This window comes from Eublepharis macularius, chromosome 5 (genome assembly GCF_028583425.1).
Source record: "Eublepharis macularius isolate TG4126 chromosome 5, MPM_Emac_v1.0, whole genome shotgun sequence".
Classification (NCBI taxonomy): Eukaryota; Metazoa; Chordata; class Lepidosauria; order Squamata; family Eublepharidae; genus Eublepharis; species Eublepharis macularius.
Genome location: NC_072794.1, coordinates 63417208 through 63430080, shown reverse-complemented (window position 1 = coordinate 63430080; position 12873 = coordinate 63417208).

Sequence of the window (12873 nt, the reverse complement as noted above, 5' to 3'; positions counted from 1 at the left end):
TCATAGAACTGAAGCACCATTTCTGTAATGTAGGTGGACCTTGCACTTTTATTCTGGTTGATCTTTCCTCTTCATTCTAACCTGTTATCAGTTATCTCCAAGCAGTGCAGCAACAACTGCTGCAGTTAATGGCACTATACCTTCATTAAGAATTACAGACAATGTCATGTAACGGTTAGAGTTTTGCACTTGAACTAGGGAGATTTTAGTCCAAATCCTAACTCTGCAATGTAACTGGATACCCTTGAACCAGTCTTTTTTTCTTAACCAAACCTATGTCACAGTAGGGATCCCAGGTGCCCACCTGTGGTGGGCAATCTCTCAGTGGTTTACCTGATTTCCTGCCAGTTACTAGCAATGGGCAGGAGGTTTTGAGTTGCCCAGAGATCACCCACCACTGGCAGGCACCCTGACGTGGCACATGCATTTCCAGTGGACACCATAACATCACTTCTGGAAGTGACATCGTTGTGCCAGCCACAGGAGTGCTCCCATGGTTCAGCTCAATTTTGACCCCACAGAGTGTGGAATTGCTCCCATGGTGGGTGTAATGACATCACTTTCAGGCACCATGCTGGCAAAGAGAAAAAAGAAAGATGAGTGCTCTCCGCTCAAAAAAATCAGGAGGATAAGGGGGCCTGGCATCCCTATGTCACAGTGGTCCTGTGAAGATGAAATCAGAGGTGGGGCAGAGGGAAGGAGACTTTGCAGAAGCTCTTTGGAGAAATCTTGAGATACATTAAATTAAACCAAAAAATAAAATATCTCAGTATGTGGTTTCCAAGGAGAGAATTTGAATCTGAGAGGAAAAGGTTGGAATTTCTATAAAGAATTTGCTGAAAGTTGCAAACACAACTTTCAGCTTTGCTGGGAAAGATTGGTGGACGGGGTGGGCAATTCAGTATATCGGATCCAAAAATATACCCCAAAACATTTTATTGGTATGTGGGAGTTTATTCAGGAATCCCAACTAAATCTGGTGTTCTTGGATATATTGATATTAGCTTCCTGGTTAATTAAAAAAAATATTTAGAATCTGGATGTCTGTATCTCACACACGCTTTGCTGGGAAGCACTGAAAGCAGTGCTGGAGAGGTTGTGGTGAATTTACATATGTGGTGGTCCTGTCTAGTTATAGCAAATTTTTGGAAATTGTTAAATTGTTAAAATATTGCGGGAATAAATAAAACCTACTGTTGAATTAGCTCTGCTCAATTTATTTGTCAATGAAAACTTCCAATGTAAACAAAAGACATGTATTAATTTTCTTTTAGTCACAGCTAGAATACTTATATGTTCAGCGTGGGAAAAATGCTAAAGAAATTTCCTTGGATAGATGGCATGCTAAATTAAGAAATATAGCAGCACTTGAAAAATTAACAAACAAGATTACATTAATTCAGGGGAGAAAAGAGAAAGATGATTTCAAGATAATTTGGAATAGCTTCATAGTTTATTTAATAGAATTTCCAGAATGCTTAGCTAATAAGTTAGGGACCATAGACTTCACCACTATGTTGACTTGCATATTATCTGTTGTTTTAAATATGTACTCCTTGTGCTTCATGTTAAATATGTACTCCTTGTGCTTCATGTTGTCTAATGTCAGTCCTAGACATTAGGACTGATTACATTCTGCTTCAATATTTCTTCAGTTCTGTATTGGATTCTTGCTAATGTAAACTTTGTAAACTTGCATTTATTTACTCTATGGCATTGTTTATGGAAATGTCCTTGATACTGTATGGAAATGTTCTTGATGTGAATTGTACTAATCTCACACTGTGTAATCCGCCTTGAGTCTTAGTGAGAAAGGCAGACTATAAATAAATAAATAAATAAATAAATAAATAAATAAATAAATAAATAAATAAATGAATAAATAAAAGTTCTCTGATTGAATGGAAACCCTTATCTGAACATTTGACTAAGATATTAAATATTTATATTTGAGGATATTATCATTCAGAAATAGATTTAATGATTTTATGTTATTTTATAACCAATTAAATGGAAGCGCCCCACCTTTCCCCTTCTCTGTCTTTTCCTTTTTTGCGCTTGGTAACAATTATATAATATGATGGCATTAACTATTGATTGTAGAAGAGGTTATCAGATGATTGTGTTTTGTTTTCTAGTGTAGTATTTGTTGTGTGTATAATATAAAACCATAATTTTTTAAAAAAAATATAAAGAATTAGTTGAACATTGCAATCACATTTGGGGGGGAGAGATGAGTGGATAGGGTGTACAATTCAGTCCATCTGGTTTGAAAATATACCCCAAAACACCTTACTGGTATTTTGGAGGTTCCAATTAAATCCAGTGTTCTTTCACATATTGATATTGGCTTCCCAGTTAATTTTAAAAATGTTCAGAATTAACCAGGTCCATTATTCCTTATTTAGGAATCTTTCTGGGGTGGGGCTGAAGATACAATTTTTGGAGAAAATTACACCAAAATTGCAGTGGAATGAAAGCTGGGTATCTTCTAAGACCACCCCACACAACACAAGTTTCAAAAAGTTTGGGTCAAGGGGTCCAATTATAAGGGCTCCTGAACAAGGTCCCCCCAGCTATGTTCCACTGTATCCTACGGCAGGGGGGGGGGTTGATCCCATGCTTTCTTCAGGACAAAGAAATCTTTCTAAACAAATAAGAGCAACTAATTACCCAAAGCTTCCCCAAAAGAACTAAGAAAGCCCGACTGAACTGGAGAATGCCAGCAAAATCAACATGGCAGAAGGCATGCATTCCTCGTCCTGAAACCTTGTTTGTTTGTTTTACAGGTTTCTCAAGCCAAGGGGGGAGGGAGGAGACTCTCACAGGTGAATGGAATTTCATGTTAGGAAAAGCTGAACTGTCTGTCCAGTAATGACAATTCTCTCATCTATCACATGAAAGAATTGTTATGTGATTGGACAGATAGTGCTGTTTTTATAACATGTGATTCCATTCACCTATGAGAATTGCTTCTCTCTTTTCCTTGGCTCAGGAAATCTATAAAAAACAAAATAAAAAGCTTCAGCTGCAGGGCAAGGAGTGTGTGCCTTCTGCCAGATTGCTTTGAATAGTTTGTATCAAAAACAGAACCACCAGCACCCTGGAAAAATTTCCTGATAAGGAATAATGGACCCAGTTATTTTTGAGGAAGGGGAGGGGATGGATCTGAATACAAAACTGGTATTTTTGGAGCTGAATATTGGGAATATCAACATTTATCATATTCCCAATACCTGAATTTGAAAAATACCTCCCTCCCACCTTTTTAGTGCTCACCTCAATTAGTAGATTTGCTTCTTAAGAATACTGTGGGAATGGGCAAATAATGATATGATACCTAAAGTAATAATGCATTAGAACAGAACCATCCTTTCTGGTTGGGAAAATCTATGCAGTAAACAATTCCAGTGGTGCAATATTCATCGATACATGGATATTCCATAGCAATTCCACATGCAGATAATTCTGGAACAGCAATCATTTGTAGGGGTGTACAGTGAGAACATTTTCATTTCAGTTTTGTGCTAACTTTTCGGGAAGTGTCCTTAGATCACAGCCTATGATTGAAGTCTTCCAAGGCTTTTTATGTACTCCACCCAGCAGCACTTTACTTCTCAGCAACCAGCTAGGGTGGGGGAGTCAGACCAGTGCCCAAGTAGTGACACCAAAAAAAGAAAAAGAAAAAAGATACACATCCCCCTTCCCCTCCAATGGAGTTAAACAAATGTCACAAAGCTGATAGGCAAGGAGGGAACTCCTTTTGTGAGAACGTGATTGGTGGAGAGAAAATGCCATTGCCCAGGTAGCACCAGAAAGGGGGGGAAAAACGTGATGCACATTCCCCTTTCCCTCCAATGAAGTTAAACAAATGTTTCCAAAGCCAGTAGGCTGGAAGGGATCTCCCCTTGCAAAGACCTGATTTGAAGTGAGAAAATGCCATTGCCTAGGTAGCACTGGCACAGGGGGGAGAAGATTCTCTCATGCACATTGCTCATATTCTCCCTTCCTGCCAATAGAGTTAATTAGGTGGTATAACATCACGTAAGGGCTCATTCCCCTTGGGCTCTGATTGGTGAATGCCATGAAGGAAAACAAGTTGCTGCCTTGCTGGCCCAGTGCCTGCCTATCTAAAGCTGCCACTACATGATAAGAACTGAAATGAAATGCAGAAACTTTTTGGTGGGAGGATGCTGTTATAACTTAGTTTCATGGATTTGGTTCACCATTCATTAAGAGTGAATTTCGGGTGTATTTCTGGCTTATTTCATTTTTGCACACCCCTATTGATTGGTTTATAGAGAATTGTCTCTTGTTCAGAATATATCTTTGGGGAAGGTATTGCTTACTTTGTAACCAAGCAGTTTCCCAAGTGAAGCTCTTTCAAGGCAGCTGTAATAGTTTTAAATGTGCCTTGATTAATTCTGACTAGTCTAGTGTTCTCTAGTTAGATATAGGGGAATAGCTATTACTTCTTCACAGTGAACAAAATCACAAGAAATGCCTGCAGCCATCTCTCCTAATATTAGTGGGTTACTTATGAGAGACTTGCCTACCAGTGTGTCCAATTGAGTATCTATCAAAGGTGGTTTTTCTCCTTAACATTTATCACCTCACTAAACAACCAGCAGCCATGAGGAAATCCAAAATGAGCACATTAGGGACTGTGTAAAGCAGTCATGATTCAAACACATGGCAACCCAGTTTTGTGGAAAAGCTCTTATGGCTGGAGGCAGCCCACTGTTCCACATCATTATCTTACAGTTCTTAAGAGGGAGAGAAGGGAAAGGACAGAAAGAGTCTGAATGGATAACAGCTGCTTTTATTCTCTTCCTCCACAACTTTTTTACAACTGATCTCATCGTTTTCATGGCCAGACAAACCAGCCTATTTTAAACATACAAGGGCTGTATTCTCATGATGTCAGTAATAAAAGCATGTTTAAAGCAATGTGTGTATTCTAGAGAATGTGCTTGCGATAGATGCCAAAAAACACAGTCTGGGACGAATCTTACTGTGTGCCGAGAAGGAGAAGGAGAAGAAAGAGAAGGAGAAGTCTTGACAATATACAGAAAGGAGAGAGAGAGTCCTGAGCAGAGAAAGATCTGGGCAGTTATATAACATTCAGAGTGTTCATAGGAGATGTTAAGGATGCATTCTTAGACAAGGAGGGGCTGCAACAGGTAAGTATGGAAATCTGGACAGACTGATTCCCTTTCTCTTTCTACTGTATTGTGGTGTCAGCACATTCCATTGCTATCTTGTTTCTCTGTGACAATATGGCAATGGCCCAAGACATACACAGCTAAACCAAGATGATGACTGATTCTCCACCACCACCATTCCATTATCGTGTGTTCACATCTCACTCAAAGAAATGTAAACCCTTTAGTTTGTAATAGACTGTGATCTTTATCTGCAGCATTACATCTTTTTTGACACAGATATACCAGGCATTGTTTGTTATAATTCTGTGGAAACCACACTAGCTACAGTTTTCAAAGGCCTCTTGGGATGAAACTGAGAAATCATTTGGTAGTTGTTCACAAATTTATTTAGATAGTAAAATGAAAAATCATGAGAGATGACCAGGAACACATTTGCAATGACCAAAGCTTGGTGCTGTCTGTGTTTTTCTTGTTACAAAAATGTATTGCGATTATAAGAAAATATGATGAGACTCAAGACATACTAGCAATCATCAAAATCCCCATATCTTTAATTCAAAGAACTTTTAATCTTTCTCTTTATATTATTTATTGATAATTTCTTGTTACTAGGTATGACAATGGAAGCCTTTCTCTCTCCTTTCCACAAAGGCAGACAAAGGCTAGGAGTCCATCACCTACCACATGCTACCTGTCTAGCCTCCACTATAGCAGGCAGAGAGCCCTGATCCAAATCCTCACAGGCAGCCAGTTCCCTGTATTTGCCCCCTCTCTCACCTAGCTACAGCCCAGGACTACTGGGGAAAAGAGAACTCAGAAATTAATTTCCCTCAATATATGCTGCCTCCATTTAATTCACTAGGCCTTTTCCACGTGGCCATACCATTTCCGTGTGTTTTTTAAATTTCCCCTCAGCTAACAACTTCAGGCCTGTCAGGGGTAAACCAAACAAAAATAAGCTTTATTTAAAAGAAGGAACATAGGAGTGAATGGATTTTAAACTACCAAACATAATGGGGTTCAACAGGAAAGGTTTCCAAGTAAAAGAACAGATTAACAGCCAGCTATTTTTTTGCTGCCTCTCTGAATCGGGTCTCAAACCCTTGTCTTCCTCCATCTCTCTCAAGCCTTCTTTTTCTTCCAATGAACTCTAACTCTGATTGGTCCAGCATTCCATGGGCTCCTATTGGCTGTCTCGCAGGAAAAGTGGAGTTGGTGCACACCCTGTCTGTCACACTGGGATAAAAAAAAATCATACAGTGAAAGAATATGGAGGGAACATTCTCACATGACAGAAAGAATGTAACGTGGTTTCATGAAGTTTTTGCTAGTGCTCCTTAATGCATAAGAATATATAACAAGAAAATTAATCTCATCAGATCAAATGTACTTTGAAAACATGAATGTGAGAAATCAGACAGGGAGGTTGGTTGTGAACAGCGATGTGTTGCTATGCAATTTGCTTAGATACAAGGTGAAAAAGTTCTAACACTGGCACAGAACCTCTGGTATCAAAACACTACACTATTATTGCTACTAGCTAGAAAAAATATGATACACACAGTGATGTGGCTCTAATCACTGCAGTTTTAGCAACTACAGTACCTGCCCTTATCCATTTTTTGCATTATGGTGTTATGGACAGGGCTCAGCTAAGACTTAGGACATAACTGCAAGATACACCTGACATGTGTCGGGTCACATGTGCATGACTGGACTCACAGATGTACATTGAGGGAACTCACCTTAAAAGTGCTCATTCACTCAGCACTGCGAGGGAACACTGTGAGTGGAGAGAAGGAGCTTCTGGTTTCCCTTTCTCCCTGCTTTCACCAGTGAAAAGGGGATCAGAGGGAATTTTAGCCCCTTTTCTCAAGCTACACGTGACTAGACACATGTTGGGTGTATCATGTAGTTTGGCCCTTAAAGCAGAGAAATGCTGAAGGGAGAATTATCTTCCTACTTTCTCTCTCTCAGCTAAGCAGCTCTAAAGACAAATTGTTAGAGAAGGCACTATAGGGTCTTTATTTGTTAAGTAGTCATTGTGATGTGGTGATGTTAGACTAGGACCAAGGAGAACTGCGTTCAAATCCCCAAACAGCATTGTAGTTTATTGGGTGAGGAATGCCAGTCTCTCCTTTTCAGCCTAACTTATTTCATAGGTCTCTTGTGGGGATAAAATGGAGGACAGAACTGTGTTTGCCATCTTGAGATCCTCTGAAGAAGGATGAGATGAAAATATGTGTTCAGCTGTGTTGAATATCCCACTGATGTTCAGCATCAGTAGGGAAGTATTTCTGGGTTTACACTGACAGTAAAATAGTGCTCAGGGGTATCTACACAATGGGATAATGCAAGACAACAAGAAAGGTTTCAAAGTCAAAACAAGCATGACAAGTGAGATGGCTTTGCTAATGTACCCCAAATGATATTATTGCTGTTCATATCTCAGTTTAGATATGATGAATGGCTGAGGAAGGACGTGCCTCAATAACGCTTTGCTTTGGTCTCCAAACAGAGTCAAAATGAATTGGGCAGAAATACACTTTGAAACCACGTCCTTTTGCCCCCTCCTTTTTCTCCTGAGTACAATAATGATTACAAGATGTGGGAAGCATATCTGAGCTGCAAGCAGACAAATACAGAAACACACTCTGAGGAAATCTAATTGCCAACAGGTGCTTAACGTTAGAAAGTGCTATCTGTAAAAAGGGACTGAACCACCACACATATACAAAACTTACATTTAACTGTTTTCTTTCAAATGGGAAGCATTGAACAGGAAAAACAGTTTCTTGGCTTCTGTTATTTTCCTGTTCTGCTATTTGATTTTTGAATATTTTAAAGTTCAGTATGTTTAATCAACTTTATATGCAAGTTACTTTATGTGTAAGGTGTAACTATGTTTACTATTTTTTACAAGTACAAGGTGTGGCAAAACGGCACCTGGAATCAGATCTCTTATCTCACCTAATTCTGTAATCTAACAGTGACTTGTAGGATTAGATATTTTCTCTTCAGGCCACAATGGTGTTTTCATTCCTTTAATGGATTTAGGTTGGGAATGTAACATGTTTTTCTTTTAATTTAGCACACAACATTAAAAATGTTGCTTAAGTTATTTGGAACATTCATCATCTGATCTAGGTAGGAAGGAAGAATGTGCATATCCTCTATTTCCTCAGTAGTTTTAGAGCTTGTCTATCCCAGTTCTGAGTTATTGGACAAGTATTACCAGTGAATCTTATTTGGAAGCTGAAGAAATCAGGGTAGGCGATCTATAAAGGTGAATGACTTTTGACTGTCACCCAGTGGAGGTAGAGAATGCTCTGCCCAGCCTCTGGGCCCTGCTGCTACTCAGAATAACGATGGAACAAATGATTTTTTTAATGGTCATCAGGCTGATTGCATGACATCACATGCATGATGTCACACCTCTCTAGGGATTGCTGGAAACTCTGTGGTAAAACCTCCATTGCCTCCACTCCAGTTTCTACCAAGGTCAGCCTTAACAAAAGCCAATAAAAAGAATTACATCATCATTCGTTTCACTTTGAATCACAATCAAGAACCGACAGTGAATCATCCTCTTCCCACATCTGTCCAGAGTAGAGGTGGGCATGGACCAGAAAACAGACCAAAATTTAACATGGACCAGGCCAGTTTGGCATCCACAAACCAGTGGGACATGGGTAGAAATGGGCACGAACCGAAACACAAACCAAAATGAAGCATGAACAAGGCTGGTTCGTGGTTCACGAACCACAGTTTGTCAGATCCCATTTCTGATGAACTGCCACCAACTTTTAGGCTGGTTCATTTTTTGGTTCATCACTGCAGACGAACCAATCAATCAGTTTCCTAGGCAACAGGGGATGGACTTCCTGCAGACCATCTGCAGACCAGGAAGTGAACTTCTGCTGGCCTGGAAGTGATCTTCTGCTGACCAGGAAGTGATGGTTTTCTGACCTGGATGTGACGTTTTCACGACCCAAACAAACTGGTTCATGAACCAGGGGCAGGTTCATGAAAGTTCATGGTTCATGAAATTTGATGAACAACGAATCACATGGTTCGTTTTTTTCCGGTTCATGCCCATCTCTAGTCATGGGATGTTTGTTTTCCATGGACCCCATGGACTTTTTGCCAGTCCATTGGTCCATGGTCCATTAAAGCCTTCTCACCCCACTGGCAAGCAGTGCCAGGAGCGCTTTAATATTTAAATGCCCCCTTGCCACCAGTCAGCTGGAGCAAGGGGGGTTAGAGCACTCCTGGTGCGACTGGCAGGCAGCACCAGGAGCACTTTAACTTTTAAATCCCCTCTTGCTCCAGCCGACTGGTGGGCTGCCAGTTCACTGGAGCAGGAAGGGATTAAAGTGCTCCAAGAGCCATCCCGGACCCATGAACTGGTTAGTTCACAAACTGGACTGTGAAAAATTCATGGTCCATGAAACATCACAGACCCACAGCCTGTGGGTTTTTCCTGTCCGTGCCCACCTCTAGTCCAGAGCCAAGGTGCAAATTCATCCTTTTCTTTTTGATTATAACAATGTGTGTAGTAGAAAGAATATTGCTCTGTGAGATCTGTGAATCCTTGTTTGTTGTATATATGGTATGTACTGTTAGGAACAGAATACTTAGTTAACCTACTCACAACATTCTCTTTTTCCCCCTTTTCACCCAAAGGAGTTTGACTTATTCTATTACTCTGTGCAGAACGGGTAATGACACTCACAACCATAGACTTTTTGCAATGAGCTCTATGGGGTAGTGCAGGTTTTGCTAGTGATATGTAAATCAAACCACCATGTTCTCTTTCAGCAGCTGATCTCCACAGGTAGAAAAAGGGGAGAAAAGCAGGTATGATCAGTTACATTATCACAATCGGGGTTGAAGCTTGCCACACCATGGGTATCCGTCGTGGCGTTCACCTTGCCGCCAGTGTGTCGCTGGCTAGCCTAGCAGGGCTGCCTGCTCGGCCCTTCAGAAATGACTGCTCTCCTCTGACACCCATGAGATTTCCTCCCTTAAGGCCTCAGACTAGTAGGGGCAAGGTCAGGGTCCCACCTGAGAAGCTAGCCTTAGCTTCAGGCACAGACCTCTGTCTCCTCCTCGGCCACAAAGCCAACAACTCTGTGCATGGACCTTTATGACTGCTTCCATAAAGTTCCCCTTCCCCCAAAGCAGAAAATAAGTACCTTTAAAAACAAGGATAGTAACAGCTTGTATAAAAATAAGGGAAACGTCCATCATCAGTCCAAGATTTGTCATTACTACCTACAAAAAAGATTACAAGCTGAATACATATAAAATATTTCACATTTTCCAAGGACATTCTCTAATAGCTGGAAGCCAGCATAGGCTTTGGCAAAGATATAGAGGCAGCATATCAAAGCCGGCAGTAACTTTCAGTAATGTGTTCCAGGGTTAGCTAATGCAAATCAGAGCATTCAACTATGTGATATGTCAAGCCATAAGGTATGTTATAGATCATACATCCCCTTCAGCCAAAATAAGATGTAACAACAGATTATGTAATTTGGGATCTACTAATCAAAGCAAAATATCTCCTATTTTTCATTTCCCATTCTCATAGAGTCAGAGATTTTCTGTTGTTAAAATTCATTCCGCTTCAGCATATGACAATTTTGGTTCTGCATTACCAAAACAGGCAATGACTTTCCTTTTCAATGAACATATTTATGTACGTGGACAAGACACCTTTTTTTCTCCTTTCCTCTTTTGCATTAATAGCTAAAATCACTTCACTCCCCCTCCCCCCCAAAAAAAGCCAAAAAGAGAACATATTTTCCTCCTCCTTAACAGTTGGAGCAATCTGGGCCAAGGATCCTTTGTGCATTTTGATAACAGAAATAAGAAAAAAGGAACTGCAGCTAGGAAGATTTTATGCTAATTAAGTATATAAACTAAAGTGTCAGCATAGGTAATAAGGCTTGAGTGTGTGCATGTTGCCATGAAATCTAGGAATCAAGATTCATTAGATGTTTATTGGTACAATGAACAGTCAAAGCTTCTTTCAAAGCTTGGGAGTTGTGGGAGGGAAAGAACTGTACATTTTAATAGAATTGTTTTGTGTTTTATCTTTTATCTTCAGCCTTCTGTTCATGGTTATCTCTCCCCCCCCCCCCCCAAACTGGTCATCATGCAGAAATTGGCAACTTGCTGATAAAAGCATTTGTGGAAGTTTTCAGTCCATTCTATCTGCTTTGTTTGAAAACAATGACAATTAATGTGTGGGCAGATGGGGTTGGTCTCCTGTGACTTCCAAACCATCCTCCCCGGGGCCACTTTATACATGCTGAAATTCCATGTTTAAACACCCATGCATAAATCATCATGCTGAATGAATGTACATATAAGCATTAGTGGCAAATAGAAATAAACTGGAAGCCAGTTTGACTTCTGCTTTTGGGCACATGTACCCTGCGTGTCTGAGCATTACAGTATGTATGACTGTCAAACATGGAATTGCTTGCATTTGTACATAAATGTATGGAAATGCAGAAATTGCTTTGCTGTGTATAAATGTCAGTTCTAGGGATGGCACTACATGGCAGATAGACCCCCAAACCCGTCACAGCAAGCACTCCAGTGCATTGGTTGAAAAGGTTTTTATTTAGAGATCCATTAAGTTCATGGGTACATCCATAGATGAGTAAGTTGGCAGGAATGGTTATACACACATATGCACAATTGATATATAGAGCACAATTCCCCCCTCCCTCTGAGCAGTTAGCATTTAGGCACAAAAATCCTACAGAAGATTACAAGGAATCAAAACTCCCTCTTTCCCTTGTGAAGAGTTACAGTACAGCGGCAAGTTCAACAAGCATACTTTCAGAGATAATAGGCTGGTTACTTTCTCTGTGAAATCAGCATTAGTACTTTCGTTTTCATCCAGGCCGAGGATGGCATGATTATAGTGGTCATTATATGAGCATGGCATGAAAGCATACAGTCTATCAATACAGTGAACAGATCAGATACATGAATGGCGTGGATGAATAGCATGCAGACATGACAATAAATGCATGGAATTGCTTCCTAAATGTTGGCAACAAAGTACGAAATGAAGCCAAGCAAAGTGCAAAGAAGAGTCATAAAGCAGTTGTTTATTGAGTGGATTGAGCCACAAGCAAAGAATTACTTTGAGTGTTCAGAATCTAGGTTTGGTCTCCTTTTTCTCTAAAAATCTGACTAGCATATATATCAGGGTATCTTAATTAAATAGAAGTGCCTCTTGTAAGCCGGTAAGGTCTGATGACTGTAGCCTGAGATACCTCACTTTCCCCCACAATGAGGACCCAAAAAGCCATATCATATCATTCTATCCCCTTCCATTTTATCCTCATAGCTACACTGTGAGGTGGGTTAGGTTGAAAGTGATTGGCTTTCTTATTAGATGCAGATTCTTTTTCTTTTTCTGTCTTTTCCTTTATCAAGGAAGATAACATTCTAGAGTAGACAGTCTATCTTCTCTAGAGAGAAAGCTTGCTCTCCCACTTCTTGTTTATTCCAGTCAAGCCTTCTGTGTTACCAAGCAGGACATGTGCATATGCTCCATCCCTTGCACAAGAGAAGTTCACTGTTTCCATTGGCAAGGAACTCTTGGCTGTCTGGGTGGCAGAGACACCATGCCCTATTGCACACTGTTTATTCATAGGGGGTTTTTCTTCTGGATTTC